The 21,414-nt window shown below is 36.4% G+C and overlaps 2 non-coding genes across 2 annotated transcripts; one reads left to right on the forward strand and one right to left on the reverse strand.

Annotated features, from left to right (window-relative positions):
• Positions 1-11,366: 11,366 nt before the first annotated feature.
• Positions 11,367-11,474, forward strand: LOC112738529 (small nucleolar RNA R71). Its single transcript, XR_003169486.1, has one exon. It is a non-coding gene; the product is annotated as a small nucleolar RNA R71 (small nucleolar RNA).
• A 9,236-nt stretch (positions 11,475-20,710) lies between these two features.
• On the reverse strand, positions 20,711-20,818 carry LOC112738508 (small nucleolar RNA R71). The gene has a single exon (XR_003169465.1). It is a non-coding gene; the product is annotated as a small nucleolar RNA R71 (small nucleolar RNA).
• Positions 20,819-21,414: the final 596 nt, after the last annotated feature.

The raw sequence follows: 21,414 nt of genomic DNA on the forward strand, positions 1-21,414 counted from the left end.
CCACAAGCACATGGTTAGGGACAGCTTGGTTTAGCCGCTTAGGCCAGGATTTTATTCCTTTGGGCCCTCCTATCCACTGATGCTCAAAGCCTTGGATCCTTTTTATTACCCTTGCCTTTTGGTTTTAAGGGCTATTGACTTTTTCTGCTTGCTTCTTTTTTTTTCTTTTTCTTTCTTTTTTTTTCGCCTTCTCTATTTTTTTTTTCGCAAGCTTTTCTCTATTCACTGCTTTTTCTTGCTTCAAAAATCATTTTTATGATTTTTCAGATCATCAAATAACATTTCTCCTTTTTCATCATTCTTTCAAGAGCCAACAATTTTAACATTCATAGACAACAAATTCAAAAGACATATGCACTGTTCGAGCATTCATTCAGAAAATAAAAAGTGTTGTCACCACATCAAAATAATTAAACTAATTTCAAGGATGAATTCGAAATTCATGTACTTCTTGTTCTTTTGTAGTTAAAACATTTTTCATTTAAGAAAGGTGATGGATTCATAGCACATTCAAAGCTTTAAGACATAGACACTTAGACACTAATGATCATATAGTAAAGACACAAACATAAATAAAACATAAGGCTCAAGAACCAAAAAACAGGAAAATAAGAACAAGGAGATTAAGGAACGGGTCCACCTTAGTGAGGGTGGTGTCTTCCTCTTCTTTAAGAACCAATGGTGCTCTTGAGCTCCTCTATGTCTTTTCCTTGTCTTTGTTGCTCCTCCCTCATAGCTCTTTGATCTTCTCTAATCTCATGGAGAATGATGGAGTGCTTTTGGTGTTCCATCCTTAGTTGTCCCATGTTGGAACTTAATTCTCCTAGGGAGGTGTTGATTTGCTCCCAATAGTTTTGTGGAGGGAAGTGCATCCCTTAAGGCATCTCAGGGATTTCATGGTGAGGAATTTCCTCATGCTCTTGTTGAGGTCCATGATCTCTTGTTTGCTCCATCCTTTTCTTAGTGATGGGCTTGTCCTCATCAATGAGGATATCTCCCTCTATGTCAATTCCAGCAGAATTGCAGAGGTGGCAAATGAGGTGAGGAAAGGCTAACCTTGCCAAAGTGGATGACTTATCAGCCACCTTGTAGAGTTCTTGAGGTATAATCTCATGAACTTCCACTTCCTCCCCAATCATGATACTATGGATCATGATGGCCCGGTCTACAGTAACTTCAGACCGGTTGCTAGTAGGAATAATTAAGCGTTGGATGAACTCCAACCATCCTCTAGCTACAGGCTTAAGGTCCGGTCTTCTCAATTGAACTGGCTTGCCTCTTGAGTCAACTTTCCATTGAGCTCCTTCCACACATATGTCCATGAGGACTTGGTCCAACCTTCGATCAAAGTTGACCCTTCTAGTGTAGGGGCGTGCTTTTTCTTGCATCATTGGCAAGTTGAACGCCAACCTTACATTTTACGGACTGAAATCTAAGTATTTCCCTGACACGCATGAATTTATTGTTAGTAAGGGATTTCACAAAATATCTACGTTGCAGGTATAGCCCAAACCAAAAAACAATTCTCGCATCAAATTAAGATATGGGTTTGTGTCACAAATAACGAACCCCAATCAAAATTAACCAGAGTATTTAGACTCTGGTCGTCTCCCTAGGAAACAATGAAGTGCATGCGTATTGGCTATGATGGGGTAAAAAGGGGTTTTGTTTATGAGATGGTAAGAAAGTAAACTGAGTGAATAAGTAAAGAAAGCAAAATAAAGAACTCTTAGCTAAGACTTGAGTACTTGAGATCACCATCCTAGTCAACAAATCAATTATTAACAATTATGAGAGGCCAACCTATTAAGTCTACTTCTCGAAGTCTTAAGTACGTAACATTTACTCCTAGACTTGAAGTATGTCAAATAGGCTTGATCACATCCACCCTTAAGTCCTAACCTACCTACTAGTTGACTTGGTAGTGGGTTAGCGTCAATGGGCTTCAAATTGATCACTAAGGGTTCTCAAATCACCAAATCCATTATGTCCAAATACTCAAGATCACTCAAGCCCCTTGGCTTAAGCCAAGAGTTGACAAAACTACTCAAAAACTAAGGGGAGCATTTCATCAAACACTTGGAATGCAATAAAAGTCAATATCATAAAGTGCAAGAATACTAAAATCTATCATTATTAATTGCAAGAAAAGTAAGATCACAACTCAATTCATCAATTAAAGAAACATCAACATCAAAATTGCATTAAATGTAAACAAATCCAACATGAGTCATCATCACAAAAGAGAGCAAAATGGGAAATTAACATAAAAAAACTAAGAGAATCAAGATGTAGAAAGGAGAAATTGTAAAAGAAATAAGATGAGATCAAGTAATTAAACATGAATTTAAGATAATCTAACCTAATCCTAACCTAATTCTAGAGAGAAGAGGGAGCTTCTCTCTCTAGAAAACTAACTAAAGGCTCATGTTGGCTAAACTAATTGCCCCCTTGCTTGGACTTCAATTCTGTATGAAATACGCTCAGAAACAAGTTGGATTTGGGCCTGGGCAGCTCAGAAATTGCCCCCAGCGTTTTGCCTTCAAGTGGGCCACGTGAGAATATCGGCGCGTGCGCGCCATGTGTGCGTGCGTGTCGACTGGCAAATTCTCAACTCGCGCGGACACGGCATGTACGCGTGTGCGTCTATAGGCGAAACCACTTTTGCGCATGCGTGCCTGGTGTGCATGCGCGTCCTTTGGTGCATTTCCAATCTTTGTTTCTTCATGCATTCTCCCTTTTTGTATACTTTTCTCCTCATTTCTTCCACCCAATACTTGCCTTATGAACCTGAATTCACTCATCAAACACATCAAGGCATCGAATGGAATTAAAGTGAATTAAAATCACCAATTTAGGGCCTAAAAAGCATGTTTTTACACTTAAGCAAAATTCAAGGGAGAATTACAAAACCATGCTATTTCATTGAATAAATGCGAGAAAAGGTGACAAAATCCCCCAAAATAAGCACAAGATAAATCACGAAATCGGGGTTTATCAAATCTCCCCACACTTAAACTAAGTATGTCCTCATGCTAAAATCAAGAAGAAGTAAAGGGTATTAACATTTATTCAATGCAACTACTAAATGCAATCTATCTATATGCAATCTATTTACACGAATGCAATGGCATAGTCAAAATGAATCAGCCTCCAAGAATACGCTTACAAGCACAAGGGCCAAGGTGTTAGCAATTAAGCAAACCACAATTGGATTGAGTTATTGAAAGAGTTCACAAACTTGCAAGAAAAGATGATCATGGGTGGAAACATGTAATTGAGCGATCGAACCCTCAACGGATGTGTATCCGCTCTATGCACTCAAGTGTCTGGGGTTGATTCACTCAATTCTCCTCTAATCATGCTTTCCAGGATTTGTTTTTCATCTAACAATCAACAATTACCTTATGCATGCATACAAATATCATGAGGTCTTTCCCATAGGTTGTAATGGGGCTAGGGTTAAGGTAGGATGCATATGGTTAAGTGAGCTAGAAATTCGAATCTTTGATTAACTTAAACTTCCCACATAACCTATGACAAACTATACAATTCTAAACAAACCTAACTACCCATTCATCACTTTTCTCACACACTCATGTATTCTCTTTTTGATCACCACACATATGCATTGACTTTTATTGAGCTTCACTTTGGGGCATTTGTCCCCTTCTCTTTTTTTTTATAACTAAAATATATACAAGAACATCAATGCATATAGTTTACACATGATTAATACATGAGTATGTACCCAATTCCCAAGATTTTTCAATAAACACACTTTTATCTCTACCCCATGTTCCCAGCTTCCCAAAATCAATTGATGAACACTCTCACTAGTCTAAGCTAATCAAAGATCCAAATTAAGGACATTTATTGTTTTCCACTTAGGCTTGTAATGTGCTACAATTAAGAACAAATGGGTTAATCATAGGCTCAAAATTGGCTAGCAATGGAAGATAAAAGGTAAGCTTATTTTGAGCTATTTGAACAATGGCCTCAATTATATAAATGCATGTATACACAAGATAATGGACTTAAAGAATCAAACAAATCAAGGATTACAATCATAGGAAGAGAATAATGCACACAAGAATGGAAGTAGGTGGTTTTGTATGATGTAACCACACAATTAAGCTCAATTCTCACATGCTTGTGTTCTTAGCTCAAAACATGATCTACAACGTGTATAACTCAAGCAAGTTCTAAAAAAAATTCAACCAATTGGGGTGTTGCCCTAAAAATGAGTTTCTTGGAAATTTTCATCATATTGACTACGCTTATTCTAATGCAATATTGTGATTTAAAAAATATTAAAAAAATTCTCCTAGTTTACCCCTTTTTCAATCAAAACACATTTCTTGTCTAAAAAGGGTTGACTTGATTTCAGCAATCAAGAAATTTTCTAATCACAATCAACAACTATGATGCAAAACACACACACATATATATATATATATATATATATATATATATATATATATATATACTAAAAGTGTGCAACAACCAAGATAAGGGTATCCGCACAGTATAAATATGTACAGTAATCCCAAAATGATCTAAAACATAAAGTGCAGAATAAAACAAAATAAAGTAGTAGCAAATAGAAATAGAAGTCTGAAAGTTCACTCCATAAATGTAAGCACCGGTCACGAACGGTGACCACCCCACACTTTAAAATTAAGCATCGTCCTCGATGCTACTACTGAAGCTCGGGATGGGGTCAACAATAGCACTAGGCTATGGCTCATGCTCAGGCTGTAGGACTGGAGGTGGTACTGGCTGTGGCTTAGGTACTGGCTATGGCTCTGGAATGTCATGCTGGACCTTAGGAGGCTGCTGGACCTTAGTGGTAGTCTGCGTCTCTGGTGGTGCCTCCTGCTGTGTCGGCTCCTCACTATGCTCCTCCTCCTGATCCTGTTCGTCAGAGGCGGGAGACTCTGGAAGTGGAGGGAGCTTAATGCCCTGCGATGCAAACACCTGGTCTATAAAGTCAAGACGTCGCATGACACGACGCTCGAAGCGCACCATGAAGCGAAGAAGGTGCTGCACTAACAGATAAGTCAGCTCAGGTGCTGGTGGTGGCGGTGGTAAGGATGCTGCAACTGCTGTGGAGGAAGAGGGTTCTGCTGCTGCTGTGGAGGAAGAGGGCTGGCTACCTCAACTACCGCTCTAGCCCGAGAACGACGTCTGGTCGGGGGCTTCTCGTGCACCCATCCACCCCATGGAATAGTAACTTCCTTTTCGTCATCATCTGGGGGTGGTGGTGTCACGTCGTCATCCTCCCACGGAACATCAGCTAGCTCAGCTAAACTAGTAACCAGTGTAGGAAACGGGAGCAACCCACGAATATGAGCTCTCCACATGCTATGCCTAATCAGCCGGGGGAAATACACCTCTTTCCCTTCCATGACACACCCAATCAGAACTAGCATATCCATCGGAATCTCTGAGAAGTGAGCGGTAGGCAGGACATAGTGGGCAAATATCTGCTGCTCGGTCCTAGCCTCCTTAGACAGATATGTAGATAGCATCCCCTTAGGCTTCTTGTTGTTCGAATCCATCACCCAGGGAGCGTCTGGTGTAGCAATCACGCGCTTAAGCGCCTCATAGTCAAAAGTCATGGAGAGAAGAGCTACCTCTGCCTGCTGGTAGGCACAAATGTCAGGAGTACCAACTCTGCAAAGTAGTGCATCCCCTATAGCATCCTCAGTGATAATAATCTCTCTACCCCTTAAGTGCACTGAATCTAAGTTCGCTCGGAAGAAGTTACAGTAAAACTCCTTAACCCATGAGATGTTAATCCTTCCTAAGTCCCTATCAACGAAATCCAATCCCAACTCCAAGATGCGGGTGTTTATGGCACGCCTCACTTCATTGGGAAGATTCAGCTTCTTCTCAGTGTTTAGATTTTTCTTCTTATAACTGGAGAAGCGTAGCTCGCAGTAGAAGTTAGGGAATTTGGTTGAATCAGTGGATGGAAGTAGCTGATTTTCTTTGTCTTCTTCATTTAGCGGATTCTTGGCATAGTTAGCATATGGCGAGGGGGTAGACGTCTTGGAGCGCTTCCACTTTTTGGAAGTAGTGGCTATAGCTTTTCCTTTATCCAACATCCTGAAAAACAAAGATGATACAATATAAGCAGATAGCCAAATAGGTATAAAGCACTCAAAGCAAAGCAAACTCATGAAGTGAGTAAAGAAAGGAGATTTCTTGGGATGCAAGCAAACATAATTCAGAATGCAAACTAACTTCAAACCAAGAATTCACACCACATTTTTACATTACTTATTTACTAAGCCTAGGAAACACCATATCCAAAAGAATGATCTAAAAAGTCAAGTTAAAACGAAAATAAGTTAGTTGGTTAAACAGGTTAAAGTTAGAAATCAAGTTGAAAATCAGTGATATGGTGGCTACCAGCTCAATTCAAAAGGAATGCACGAATTAGGAGTGTAAGCACGTTCACAATCATGAAATGCAACAAGTCATTGATGATGAAATATGATACAGCTAGAAAGTAACTAATATGGAACAAAACATCAATCACTGCAAGGATCACTAATAGTGTTGGTAAAATCAAGACCTTGAGAAACAAGTAAATCAAGCACATTTAACACCAATTCTAACAATGCATACAAGTCACAAGTTCAAATATGAATTGGAATCCTCATGGTCCATGTGACTTAATAAGATTATGTATGAACATAATGAACTATTTGGTCACATAGATTAGAACATTCAAACTTGTGTGTCTATGCAAAAGGGACACAAGATTTTAAGGAAATTTTTAGTGATGGTCAATTAGAAAATTCATTCAAACTATTCAATGCCTATCGCAAATTATCATGCATAACAAGCAAAGAGTATAAGCAAGACCAAAACTTGTTCCTGAAGATTTTCCAAAACCAATTGGGCAACAAAGTGCTAATTGAACAGAAATCATCAACTAGAAGTTGCTACACCCATCATACAAGGTCAATTCAAGGACTATGGTTAAGAAAAATCCGGCAGCATTTTAGCAGCAAATTTGCTATTTTCCAAATTCAAACAGTCAAATTAGATTCCATATGAGTTCATAAACAATTAGAAACACAAAATCATATATATGAGTTCATATGGATGTAACAGATAGCCAATAGTTCAGCAACAAAGCAAATCAAACAGCACAGAGAACAGGGGCATGAATTTATTGTCGGTAAGGGATTTCACAAAATATCTACGTTGCAGGTATAGCCCCAAACCAACAAACAATTCTCGCATCAAATTAAGATATGGGTTTGTGTGACAAATAACGAACCCCAATAAAAATTAACCAGAGTATTTAGACTCTAGGTCGTCTCCCTAGGAAACAATGAAGTGCATGCGTATTGGCTATGATGGGGTAAAAGGGGGTTTTGTTTATGAGATGGTAAGAAAGTAAACTGAGTGAATAAGTAAAGAAAGCAAAATAAAAAACTCTTGGCTAAGACTTGGGTACTTGAGATCACCATCCTAGTCAACAAATCAATTATTGACAATTATGAGAGGCCAGCCTATTAAGTCTACTTCTCGAAGTCTTAAATACGTAACATTTACTCCTAGACTTGAAGTATGTCAAATAGGCTTGATCACATCCACCCTTAAGTCCTAACCTACCTACTAGTTGACTTGGTAGTGGGTTAGCATCAATGGGCTTCAAATTGATCACCAAGGGTTCTCAAATCACCAAATCCATTATGTCCAAAGACTCAAGATCACTCAAGCCCCTTGGCTTAAGCCAAGAGTTGACAAAACTACTCAAAACCTAAGGGGAGCATTTCATCAAACACTTGGAATGCAATAAAAGTCAATATCATAAAGTGCAATAATACTAAAATCTATCACTATTAATTGCAAGAAAAGTAAGATCACAACTCAATTCATCAATTAAAGAAACATCAACATCAAAATTGCATTAAATGTAAACAAATCCAACATGAGTCATCATCACAAAAGAGAGCAAAATGGAAAATTAACATAAAAAAAACTAAGAGAATCAAGATGTTGAAAGGAGAAATTATAAAAGAAATAAGATGAGATTAAGTAATTAAACATGAATTTAAGATAATCTAACCTAATCCTAACCTAATTCTAGAGAGAAGAGGGAGCTTCTCTCTCTAGAAAACTAACTAAAGGCTCATGTTGGCTAAACTAATTGTCCCCCTTGCTTGGACTTCAATTCTGCATGAAATACACTCAGAAACAAGTTAGATTTTGGCCTGGGCAGCTCAAAAATCGCCCCCAGCATTTTGCCTTCAAGTGGGCCACGTGAGAGTATCGGCGCGTGCGCGCCATGTGCGCGTGCGCGTCGACTGGCAAATTCTCAACCCGCGCGGACGCGGCATGTACGCGTGTGCATCTATAGGCGAAACCACTTTTGCACGTGTGCGCCTGGTGCGCGTGCGCGTGCTTTGGTGCATTCCCAATCTTTGTTTCTTCATGCATTCTCCCCTTTTTGTATGCTTTTCTCCTCATTTCTTCCATCCAATACTTGCCTTATGAACCTGAATTCACTCATCAAACACATCAAGGCATCGAATGGAATTAAAGTGAATTAAAATCACCAATTTAGGGCCTAAAAGCATGTTTTTACACTTAAGCAAAATTCAAGGGAGAATTACAAAACCATGCTATTTCATTGAATAAATGCGAGAAATGGTGACAAAATCCCCCAAAATAAGCACAAGATAAATCACAAAATCGGGGTTTATCAATCCCCCGAACCATTGTAAGCCAATTCTTTGGATTCGGGTTCCTACTTTGATCATGGTTCCTAATGATCCATGCATTTGCATAGAACTCTTGAACCATTAAGATCCCGACTTGTTGAATAGGATTAGAGAGAACTTCCCATCCTCTTCTAATCTCTTGTCGGATCTCCGGATATTTACTCTTTTTGAGCTTAAAAGGGACCTCAGGGATCACCTTTTTCTTGGCTACAACTTCATTAAAGTGGTCTTGATGGACCTTTGAGATGAATCTCTCCATCTCCCATGACTCAGAGGTGGAAGCAATTGCCTTCCCTTTCCTCTTTCTTGAGATTTCTCTGGCCTTAGGTGCCATTAATGGTTATAGAAAAACAAAAAGCAATGCTTTTACCACACCAAACTTAAAAGGTTTTCTCGTCCCCGAGCAAAAGATGAAGGAAGTAGTAGAAGAAGAAGAAATTGGAGGAGATGGAGGGAGAAGGTATATTCAGCCAAGGGGGAGAAGTGGTGGTTGTAATGTGTGAAAATGGAGTAGTATTGAGGGGTTTATATAGGGGTGGGGTGGAGGGTAGGTTTCGGCCATTAGGGTTGGGTTTGGGAGGGAAAAGAATTTGAATTTTGGAGGTAGGTGGGGTTTATGGGGAAGAGTGGATGGATGTGAGTGGTTAAGGGTATTTAGGGAAGAGGTGTGGAGGTGACTGGTGAAGGGTATTTGGGGAAGAGAGGTATGAAAAGGTGTGAAGAGGAGAGAATAAAAGGTAGGGTAGGTGGGGATCTTGTGGGGTCCACAGATCCATCCAGAGGGGTCAAGGACTTAACATCCCTGCTCCATTTAGGCATGCAAACGCCCTTAGAATGCATGTATGGCGTTAAACGCCAGCTTGCTGCTTGTTTCTGGCATTTAACGCCAATTCCATGCTCTGTTCTGGCGTTAAACGCCAGTCTGGTGCTTGTTTCTGGTGTTTAACGCTAGCTTGATGCTTCTTTCTGGCGTTAAACACCAGTTTTATGCTTCTTACTGGCGTTTAAACGCTAGTAAGCTCTTTCTCTAGGGTGAGCTATTTTTAATGCTATTTTTCATTTTGTTTTGGATTTTTCAGTAGTTTTTGTGACTTCACATGATCATCAACCTAAAGAAAACATAAAATAGCAATAGAAAATAAATAGATATAATTAAATAACATTGGGTTGCCTCCCAACAAGCGCTTCTTTAATGTCAATAGCTTGACAGTGAGCTCTTCATGGAGCCTCATAGATGTTCAGAACATTGTTGGGACCTCCCAACACCAAACTTAGAGTTTAAATGTGGGGGTTCAACACCAAACTTAGAGTTTGGTTGTGGCCTCCCAACACTAAACTTAGAGTTTGACTGTGGGGGCTTTGGTTGACTCTGCAGTGAGAGAAGCTTTTCATGCTTCCTCTCTATGGTTACAGAAGGAGAACCTTGAGTCTTAAATACAAGGTAGTCCTCATTCAGTTGAAGGACCAACTCTCCTCTGTCCACATCAATCACAGCTTTTGCTGTGGCTAGGAAGGGTCTTCCACGGATGATGGATTCATCCTCATCCTTCCCAGTGTCTAGGATTATGAAATAAGTAGGGATGTAAAGGCTTTCAACTTTTACTAACAAGTCCTCTACTAATCCATAAGCCTGTTTCATTGATTTGTCTGCCATCTCTAGTGAGATTCTTGCAGCTTGTACCTCATAGATTCCCAGTTTCTCTATTACAGCGAGTGGCATGAGGTTTATCCCTGACCCAAGGTCACATAGAGCCTTTGGTTCCTCAAAGGGAAACTCCTTATTGGTAAGTGAACGTCCCAGGAGGTCTTCCTCACTAGGATTTACGTCCTTCTCCTCCTCTCTGGGTTCGGCCACACCAAGTAAGGTTATGGCCTTGCACTCTCTTTCTGGATTCTCTTCTGTATCGCTTGGGAGAGTACTAGGAGGAGTTTCAGTGACTCTTTTACTCAGCTGGCCCACTTGTGCCTCCAAATTTCTAATGGAGGACCTTGTTTCATTCATGAAGCTTAGAGTGGCCTTAGATAGATCAAAGACTATATTTGCTAAGCTAGATAGATTCTGCTCAGAATTCTCTGTCTATTGCTGAGAGGATGATGGAAATGGCTTGCTATTGCTAAACCTGTTTCTTCCACCATTATTAAAGCCTTGTTGAGGCTTTTGTTGATCCTTCCATGAGAAATTTGGATGATTTCTCCATGAGGGATTATAGGTGTTTTCATAGGGTTCTCCCATGTAATTCACCTCTGCTATTGCAGGGTTCTCAGGATCATAAGCTTCTTCTTCAGAAGATGCTTCTTTAGTACTGTTGGATGCAGCTTGCAATCCATTCAGACTCTGAGAAATCATATTGACTTGCTGAGTCAATATTTTATTTTGAGCCAACATGGCATTCAGAGTACCAATTTCAAGAACTCCCTTCCTCTGAGGCGTCCCATTACTCACAGAATTCCTTTCAGAAGTGTACATGAACTGGTTATTTGCAACGATGTCAATGAGTTCCTGAGCTTCTGCAGGCGTTTCTTTAGGTGAATGGATCCAACTGCAGAATGGTCCAATGACATCTTTGATAATTCAGACAGACCATCATAGAATATATCCAGGATGGTGCATTCTGAAAGCATGTCAGAAGGACACTTTTTGGTCAGTTGCTTGTATCTCTCCCAAGCTTCATAGAGGGATTCACCTTCTTTCTGTTTGAAGGTTTGAACATCCACTCTAAGCTTGCTAAGCTTTTGAGGAGGAAAGAACTTGGCTAAGAAAGCCGTGACCAGCTTATCCCAAGAGTTCAGGCTATCTTTAGGTTGAGAGTCCAACCATATTCTAGCTCTGTCTCTTACAGCAAACGGGAAAAGCATAAGCCTGTAGACCTCGGGATCAACCCCATTGGTCTTAACAGTATCACAGATTTGCAAGAATTCAGTTAAGAACTGAAAAGGATCTTCTGATGGAGGTCCATGAAACTTGCAATTCTGTTGCATCAGAGAAACTAATTGAGGCTTTAGCTCAAAATTGTTTGCTCCAACGGCAGGGATTGAGATGCTTCTTCCATGTAAGTTGGAATTTGGTGCAGTAAAGTCACCAAGCATCTTCCTTGCATCTCCACCATTGTTATTATTTTCGGCCATGTCTCCTTCTTTTTCGAAAATTTCTGTCAGATTTTCTCCAGAGAGTTATGCTTTAGCTTCCCTTAGCTTCCTCTTTAGAGTCCTTTCAGGTTCAGGATCGGTTTCAACAAGAATGTTCTTATCCTTGTTCCTGCTCATATGAAAAAAAAATAATAGAAAAGAAAATATGGAATCCTCTATGTCACAGTATAGAGATTCCTTATACGAGTATAAGAAGAGAAGAATGGAAGAAGGAAAAGATAAGAATTCGAACACAGAGGAGAATAGTGGGTTCGAATTTTTGAGTGAAAGAGAGGTGTTAGTAGATAAATAAATAAATAGAAGGAGATGAGAGGGAGAAGAATTCGAAAATAAAATAAAATAAAATAAAAATATTTTTGTTTTTATTTTAAATATTAGTTATAATTTGAAAATACGAAAAGGAATAAAATTAAAATTAAAATTTAAAATAATTAGTTAATGAAAAGAAATTTTGAAAAAGAGGTTAGTGATTTTCAAAAATTAGAGAGAGAAAATTAGTTAGGTAGTTTTGAAAAAGATAAGATTCAAACAAAAAGATAGGATTAATTTGAAAAAGATTTGAAAATTAATTTTGAAAAGATAAGAGGTTAGAAAAGATTTTGAAATTGATTTTGAAAAAGATGTGATTGACATATATTTTGAAAAAGATTTGAAAAAGAAATTTAAAAAGATTTGATTTTAAAAATTAAAGTTGATTACTTGACTAATAGGAAACAAAAAGATATGATTTTAAAATTTAAAGATTGAATCTTTCTTACTAGGCAAGTAACAAACTTAAAATTTTTGAATCAATCACATTAATTGTTAGCATTAATTTCGAAAATATAAAATAGAAATAAGAAGAAGATTTTGAAAATAAATTTTGAAAGTTTCGAAATTATGGAAGAAAAATGAAACAGATTTGATTTTTGAAAAAGATTTGAAAAAGATAGAATTTTTAAATTGAAAATTTGATTTGACTCATAAGAAACAATTAAATTTAAAAACTTTTTGACTAAATCAAACCAAATTTTCGAAAATTTATGAGATAAAAAGGGAAAGATATTTTTTTTTTATTTTTGAATTTTTGTAATGAAGAAAGAGAAAAACAACCAAAACACTCAAAACATGAAAATTATGAATCAAAACGCATGATGCATGCAAGAACACTTTGAATGTCAAGATGAACACGAAGAACACTTTGAAGATCAAGATGAACATCAATACTTATTTTTGAAAATTTTTAAGAAAAGAAAAACATACAAGACACCAAACTTAGAAATTTTCAAACTTTAGACACTAACAAATTGAAAATGCATATGAGAAACAAGAAAAGACACAAAACAAGAAAAATTAAAGATGAAACATAGAAAATCATCAAGAACAACTTGAAGATCATGAAGAACAGTTTCATGCAGGGGTTCTTCGAAAATTTAAAGAAAAATTAAAAATATGCAATTGACACCAAATTTAAAAAATGACACTAGACTCAAACAAGAAACATCAAATTTTTTATTTTTATAATTTTATTAAATTTTTTTTGTATTTTTTGAAAATTAATTGGAAAAAGAAAAATAAGGATTTCACAATTTCTAATGAGAATTCCAGGAATCATGCACTGTTAGTCTAAAACTCCGGTCCAGGAATTAGACATGGCTTACTAGCCAGCCAAGCTTTCAATGAAAGCTTCGGTCCAAAACAATAGACATGGCTAATGGCCAACCAAGCTTCAGCAGAACATTACATACAACAGCTAAATTGCTGAAAAAGACAAAGAAGCTCTTCTAATGATAGTTGAAACCTCGGTCCAAAAGATTAGACATGGCTTAACAGCGAGCCAGAATTCAACAAATCTCATGAAACTCTAGAATTCATTCTTAAAAATTCTGAAGTCATAGGATAATTTATTTTTTTTTTTTTGAAAATTTCTCGAAAATAAAAATAATAAAAAAGCTTAAAATTAAAATAAAATTACCTAATATGAGCAACAAGATGAACCGTCAGTTGTCCAAACTCGAACACTCCCCGGTAACGGCGCTAAAAACTTGTGCACAAAATCGTGATCGTTCATTCCTTGGTAACGGCGCCAAAAACTTAATAAGCACGTTGATAAACCACTATTTTATGGTTTATCTTGTACTCAATTGAGTGGATTTTATCAACTCTTTACCCACTTATTCATACTATTTGCATGTTTTACAATTCCTTCCCAGAATTTGTGCTATGATTGAAAACATGCTTCTTTGGCCTTATATTTGCTAATATTAATCCTCTTTTATCATCATTAGATGCCTTGATATGTGTGCTAAATGATTTCAGAGATTACAGGGCAGGAATGGCTCAGAGGATGGAAAGAAAGCATGCAAAAGTGGAAGGAATAGAAGAAGTTGGAGAAATTGCTAAGCTATCCAGCCTGACCTCTTCGCACTCAAACAGCTATAACTTTAGCTACAGAAATCCAAACGACACGGTTCCAGTTGCGTTGGAAAGCTAACGTCCGGGGCTTCGATTTGATATATAATACACCATAGTTACCCTGACGCTAGGCGACGCGACCGCGTGCTCCATGCGGACACATAGCAATGACGAAAATCAGCGTGTTTGAATTCGCAACCAGCGAATTCTGGGCTGTTTCTGACCCAGTTCTCGGCCCAGAAAACACAGATTAGAGGCTATAAAGTAGAGGGACTGCATCCATTCATAAACAGGCTTTCATATTCACAATTTTAGGAGTAGATGTAGTTTTTAGAGAGAGAGGTTCTCTCCTCTCTCTTAGGATTTAGAATTAGGATTCTTTTCACTTTATGATTATTTCATCTTTTGCGATCACATGTTCAATGTTCTTTTTATTTATTTTCATAATTTAATTTATGAACTCATCCATGTTATATTTGATATCTTTATTAGTGCTAATTGAGGTATTTCAGAATTATGATTGCTTTCCATTATTTATTATATAAATAATTTGGATTTTTCCCTTTTGGCTTTGGTTGAGTCACTGGAGACTCTTGAGTTATCAAACTCATTGTTAATTGAAAATTGGAATTCTTCAAGAATTAATTCGAGTTCCACTAACTCTAACTTTTCCCAAGGAAAGACTAGGACTTGAGGAATCAGAATTAATTCATCCACTTAACTTACCTTCATAGTTAGAGGTTAACAAAGTGGGAGAAAAATCTAATTCTCATTACAATTGATAAAGATAACCAGGATAGGACTTTCAGTTTTCATACCTTGCCAAGAGTTTTATTATCTATTTAATTTAATACAATTTACTTTCTTGCCATTTACTATTCTTGCTTTTTATCTTATACATTAAAAACCCCCCAATTTACAAACTCATAACCAATAATAAGAACACCTCCCTGCAATTCCTTGAGAAGACGACCCGAGGTTTAAATACTCGGTTATGAATCTTAAAGGGGTTTGTTACTTGTGACAACTAAAACGTTTGTAAGAAAGGTTGATTGCTTGGTTTAGTAACTATACTTGCAACAAGAGTTTACTATAACTTCTAAACCATCAATGTTCAATGGCGCCGTTGCCGGAGAATTGCAAACGTGGACCTTATTATTGGTTATTGTAAATATTTACTTTTTATTTGTTTATTTGTTTTTATTTTTGTTTTTATTTTTTCTTTTTTCATAAATTAAGAGGTTATTGGTTTTTATTTAATTATAAAAAATTTTTCAAAAAAAAATTTTTCTCGGTGTTCATCTTGATCTTCAAGTTGTTCTTAGTTGTTTTCTTCGTTTTGATCTAAAAATTTTTAAGTTTTTTGTCATTTTATTATTTTTCTCTTTCCTTATTAAATTCAAAAAAATTCAAAATTTAAAAATCAAATTTCAAAATTCAAATTTAAAAATTTTCAAAATTCAATTTTAATTTTTTTTTTCAAATTTCAAATCTCAAAATTCAAAATTCAAATTTCAAAAATTTAAAATTCAAATTTCAAAATTCAAATTTTAAATTTTCAAATTTCAAATTTCAAAATTTAATTTTCAAATTCAAAATTTGAATAACCTTTTAATTTAAAATTGTTTTTATTTTCATTTTTAATTTTTATTTGATACTATGAACTCTCACCCCTTTGGCTATGAGTTTGGTTACAATTATATTGCAGGAAGAAGAAATTACAATGAGAACAGACATCAAGGTTGGAACAATCAAAGATGGGAGGAGCCACAAGGATTTGATCAACCCTCATTGCAACAACCACCTCCAATGGACTATCAACAACCACCACCATATGCCTATGAACCCTTTCCTCAACATGACTTTGGACCACCATACTCATAAGCTCCTTTCCACCATTCACCTCCATATGACCCTAACCCACATCCACCATACCAACCATCTTATGAGCCAAATGAACCATACACAGAACCACCACCTTTCCAACACAACTACTCTCATGAACCACCACTTCAATATTCACCATCTCCATATCATTATCAAGATGAATCACATTCCTATTATGAACCCTCTCTCTCAACCAATGAATCCTCATATCCACCCAACCTCCAATGGATGATAGACTTCGTGTTATTCTTCAAAGGCAAGAAAGGATGAATAAGAGTATGCTAAATTTTGCGGCCACCTTAGGCGAGTTAGTAAATATAGTAGCTTCCCAATATCTGAGCACTCAAAGAACTCCCGTGGCTACATGTGGAGAATCAAAAGAAGAGCAAAGCATGAAGGAGACACTAGAAACTTCGGTGGACAATGAGGAACATGGCTTTGTATTGGAACAAGTGGAGAAAGCCATAATAGTTGCAGAGGAAGAAGTAGTTGAAGACTTAGGAGATGCTAAAGCTCCATGGGAAAGTGATGAGTGGATAATTTATACGCTTTTTTGCATTGTTTTTACATAGTTTTTAGTATGATTTAGTTAGTTTTTAGTATATTTTTATTAGTTTTTAATTAAAAATCACATTTCTGGACTTTACTATGAGTTTGTGTATTTTTCTGTGATTTAGGCATTTTCTGGCTGAAATTGAGGGACCTGAGCAAAAATCAAATTCAGAGGTTGAAGAAGGACTGCAGATGCTGTTGGATTCTGACCTCCCTGCACTCAAAGTAGATTTTCTGGAGCTACAGAACTTCAAATGGCGCGCTTCCAATTGCGTTGGAAAGTAGACATCCAGGGCTTTCCAGAAATATATAATAGTCCATACTATTATTAAAGATAGACGACGTAAACTGGTGCTGAACGCCAATTTCATGCTGCATTCTGGAGTCAAACGCCAGAAACAGGTTACAAAGTGGAGTTAAACGCCAGAAACAGGTTACAAACTGGCGTTCAACTCCAAGAAAGATCTCTACACGTGTAAAGCTCAATGCTCAGCCCAAGCACACACCAAGTAGGCCCTAGAAGTGGATTTCTGCATCAATTACTTACTTCTATAAACCCTAGTAGCTAGTCTAGTATAAATAGGACTTTTTACTATTGTATTAGACATCTTGGGACGTTTAGTTCTTAGATCATGCGGGCTGGCCATTCGGCCATGCCTGAACCTTTCACTTATGTATTTTTCAACGGTAGAGTTTCTACACACCATAGATTAAGGTGTGGAGCTCTACTGTTCCTCAAAGATTAATGCAAAGTACTACTGTTTTTCTATTCAATTCAACTTATTCCGCTTCTAAGATATTCATTCATACTTCAATATGATGGATGTGATGATCGTGACAGTCATCATCATTCTCAACTTATGAACGCGTGCCTGACAACCACTTCTGTTCTAGCTTAGACTGAATGGATATCTCTTGGATATCTAATATAGGGGACCGAGTCTGAGTTATTAGTGTCTTCGTGGTATAAGTTAGAACCCATGGATGGCCATTCCTGAGATCCGGAAAGTCTAAACCTTGTCTGTGATATTCCGAGTAGGATCCGGGAAGGGATGGCTGTGACGAACTTCAAACTCGCGAGTACTGGGCGTAGTGACAGACGCAAAAGGAGGGTGAATCCTATTCCAGTATGATCAAGAACCTCCAGATGATTAGCCATGCAGTGACAGCGCATCGGACGATTTTCATAGAGAGGATGGAAAGTAGCCATTGACAACGGTGATGCCCTACATAAAGCTTGCCATAGAAAAGAGTAGGATTGATTGGATGAAGACAGCAGGAAAGCAGAGATCAAAGGAATGAAAGCATCTCTATATGCTTATCTAAAATTCTCACCAATGAATTACATAAGTACCACTATCCTATTTTATATTTTATTTATTTTCATCCACTATAATTTCTTAATACAATTTAATTCGCCTGACTGAGATTTACAAGGTGACCATAGCTTGCTTCAAGCCGACAATCTCCGTGGGATTGACCCTTACTCACGTAAGGCTTATTACTTGGACGACCCAGTGCACTTGCTGGTTAATTGTACGAAGTTGTGAAACAGATATAAGATCATGAACGTGCGTATTGAGTTTTTAGCGCCGTTACTAAGGAATGGAATGATCACAATTTCGCACACCAAGTTTTTGGCGCCGTTGCCAGGGATTGTTCGAGTTTGGACAACTGACGGTTCATCTTGTTGCTCAGATTAGGTAATTTTCTTTTTGTTTTATTTTCAAGAAAAAAATTCTTCAAAAATCTTTCAAAAAATTTTTTTCCCTCTGTTTTCGAAAATTAATTTAAAATTTTTATGAGTGAATTCTAAAGTTTCAAAATGGTATGCTGAAGTTTGGCTGGCCATCAAGCTTTAGACTAACCTGGTATGGTTCTTGGAATCTTGATTGAGGACTTTGAATTCATTACTTCCTTTTTCCTATATGTTTTCGAAAAAAAAATTATATACAAAAATCCAAAACAAATTAATAAAATCATAAAAATCAAAAATATTTTATGTTGTTTGTTTGAGTCTTGAGTCAATTTTTAAGTTTGGTGTCAATTGCATACTTTTATTTTTCTAAAAATTTTCGAAAATTCCTGCATTCATAGTGTTCTTCATGATCTTCAAGTTGTTCTTGGTAAGTCTTCTTGTTTGATCTTCATATTTTCATGTTTTGTGTCTTTTCTTATTTTTCATATGCATTTTTAATTTGTTAGTGTCTAATTATTGAAAATTTCTAAGTTTGGTGTCTTGCATGTTTTTCTTTTCTTAAAAATTTTCAAAAATAAGTCTTGATGTTCATCTTGATCTTCAAAGTGTTCTTGGTGTTCATCTTGACATTCATAGTGTTCTTGCATGCATCACATGTTTTGATCCAAAATTTTCATGCATTGAGTCAATTTTGTGTTTTTCTCTTTCATCATTAAAAATTCAAAAATAAAAAAAATATCTTTCCCTTTTTCTCTCTTAAAATTTTGAAAATTTGGATTGACTTTTTCAAAATTTTTTAAAAAAATCTAGTTGTTTCTTATGAGTCAAATCAAATTTTCAATTTAAAAATCCTATCTTTTTCAAAACTTTTTCAAAAAAATCAAATCTTTTTCAAATTTTTCTTAATAATTTCGAAATTTTTTAAAATTAATTTTCAAAAATCCTTTTCTTATCTTTATTCCATGATTTTCGAAATTAATACTAACAGTTAATATGATTGATTGAAAAATTTTAAGTTGTTACTTGCCTTTTAAGAAAAGATTAATCTTTAATTTTTAAAATCATATCTTTTTGTTTCTTGTTAGTCAAGTAATCAACTTTAATTTTAAAAATCAAATCTTTTTAAATGTCTTTTTCAAATCTTTTTCAAAATAAGTTTCAATCAATCATATCTTTTTGTTTCAATCATATCCTTTTTTTTTATTTCAATCATATCTTTTTCAAATTCAATTTCAAAATCTTTTCTAACTTCTTTCCTAACCTCTTATCTTTTTAAAATTGATTTTTAAATCTTTTTCAATCAATCTTATCTTTTTGTTTCAATCATATCTTTTAAAACCACCTAACTAATTCAATCTCTCTTAAATTTTCGAAAATACCTCCCTCTTTTTCAAAATTTTATTTTGATTAACTAATTATTTTAAATTTAATTTAATTTCAATTTTTAATTTTCGAATTCTAAGTTTAATTTTAAAAAATTTTTTATTTCTATTTTCAAAATTTAACTTTAAATTTTAATTTTAATTTTTCAAATTCTCTCACCTCTCATCTCCTTCTATTTATTTATTCATCTACTAACACTTCTCTTTCACCCAAAAATTCGAACACCACCTCCCTCTTTGTGTTCGAGTTTTTTCCTCTTCTCTTCTTTACATTACATTCTTTTCTTCTTCTACTTACACAAAGGAATCTCTATACTGTGACATAGAGGATTCCATATTTTCTTTGTTATTCCCTTCTTTGTCATATGAGTAGGAGCAAGGACAAGAAAATTCTTGTTGAAGCAGATCCTGAACCTGAAAGGACTCTAAAAAGGAAACTAAGAGAAGCTAAAATACAACAATCCAGAGACAACCTTACAGGAATTTTCGAACAGGAAAAGGAGATGGCAGCCGAAAATAATAATAATGCAAGGAGGATGTTTTGTGTCTTTACTGCACCTAATTCCAATTTACATGGAAGAAGCATCTCCATCCCTGCCATTGGAGCAAACAACTTTGAGCTGAAACCTCAATTAGTTTCTCTGATGCAGCAGAACTGCAAGTTTCATAGACTTCCATCTGAAGATCCTTTTCAGTTCTTAACTTAATTCTTGCAGATATGTGATACTGTTAAGACCAATGGGGTTGATCCCGAGGTCTACAGGCTTATGCTTTTCCCGTTTGCTGTGAGACACAGAGCTAGAGTGTGGTTGGACTTTCAACCCAAAGATAGCCTGAACTCTTGGGATAAGCTGGTCACGGCTTTCTTAGCCAAGTTCTTTCCTCCTCAAAAGCTGAGTATGCTTAGAGTGGATGTTCAAACCTTCAGACAAAAAGAAGGTGAATCCCTCTATGAAGCTTGGGAGAGATACAAGGAACTGACCAAAAGGTGTCCTTCTGACATGCTTTCAGAATGGACCATCTTGGATATATTCTATGATGGTCTGTCTGAGCTATCAAAGATGTCACTGGACCATTCTGCAGGTGGATCCATTCACCTAAAGAAAACGCTTGCAGAAGCTCAAGAACTCATTGACATGGTTGCTAATAACCAGTTCATGTACACTTCTGAGAGGAATCCTGTGAATAATGGGACGCCTCAGAAGAAGAGAGTTCTTGAAATTGATACTCTGAATGCCATATTGGCTCAGAATAGAATATTGACTCAGCAAGTCCATATGATTTCTCAAAGTCTGAATGGAATGCAAGCTGCATCCAACAGTACTCAAGAGGCATCTTCTGAGGAAGAAGCTTATGATCCTGAGAACTCTGTAATAGCAGAGGTGAATTACATGGGTGAACCCTATGGAAACACCTATAATCCCTCATGGAGAAATCACCCAAATCTCTCATGGAAGGATCAACAAAAGCCTCAACAAGGCTTTAATAATGGTGGAAGAAACAGGTTTAAAAATAGTAACCCTTTTCCATCATCCACTCAGCAACAGATAGAGAATTCTGAGCAGAATTCATCTAGCTTAGCAAATTTAGTCTCTAATCTATC

Source organism: Arachis hypogaea, chromosome 13 (assembly GCF_003086295.3).
Source record: "Arachis hypogaea cultivar Tifrunner chromosome 13, arahy.Tifrunner.gnm2.J5K5, whole genome shotgun sequence".
NCBI lineage: Eukaryota > Viridiplantae > Streptophyta > Magnoliopsida > Fabales > Fabaceae > Arachis > Arachis hypogaea.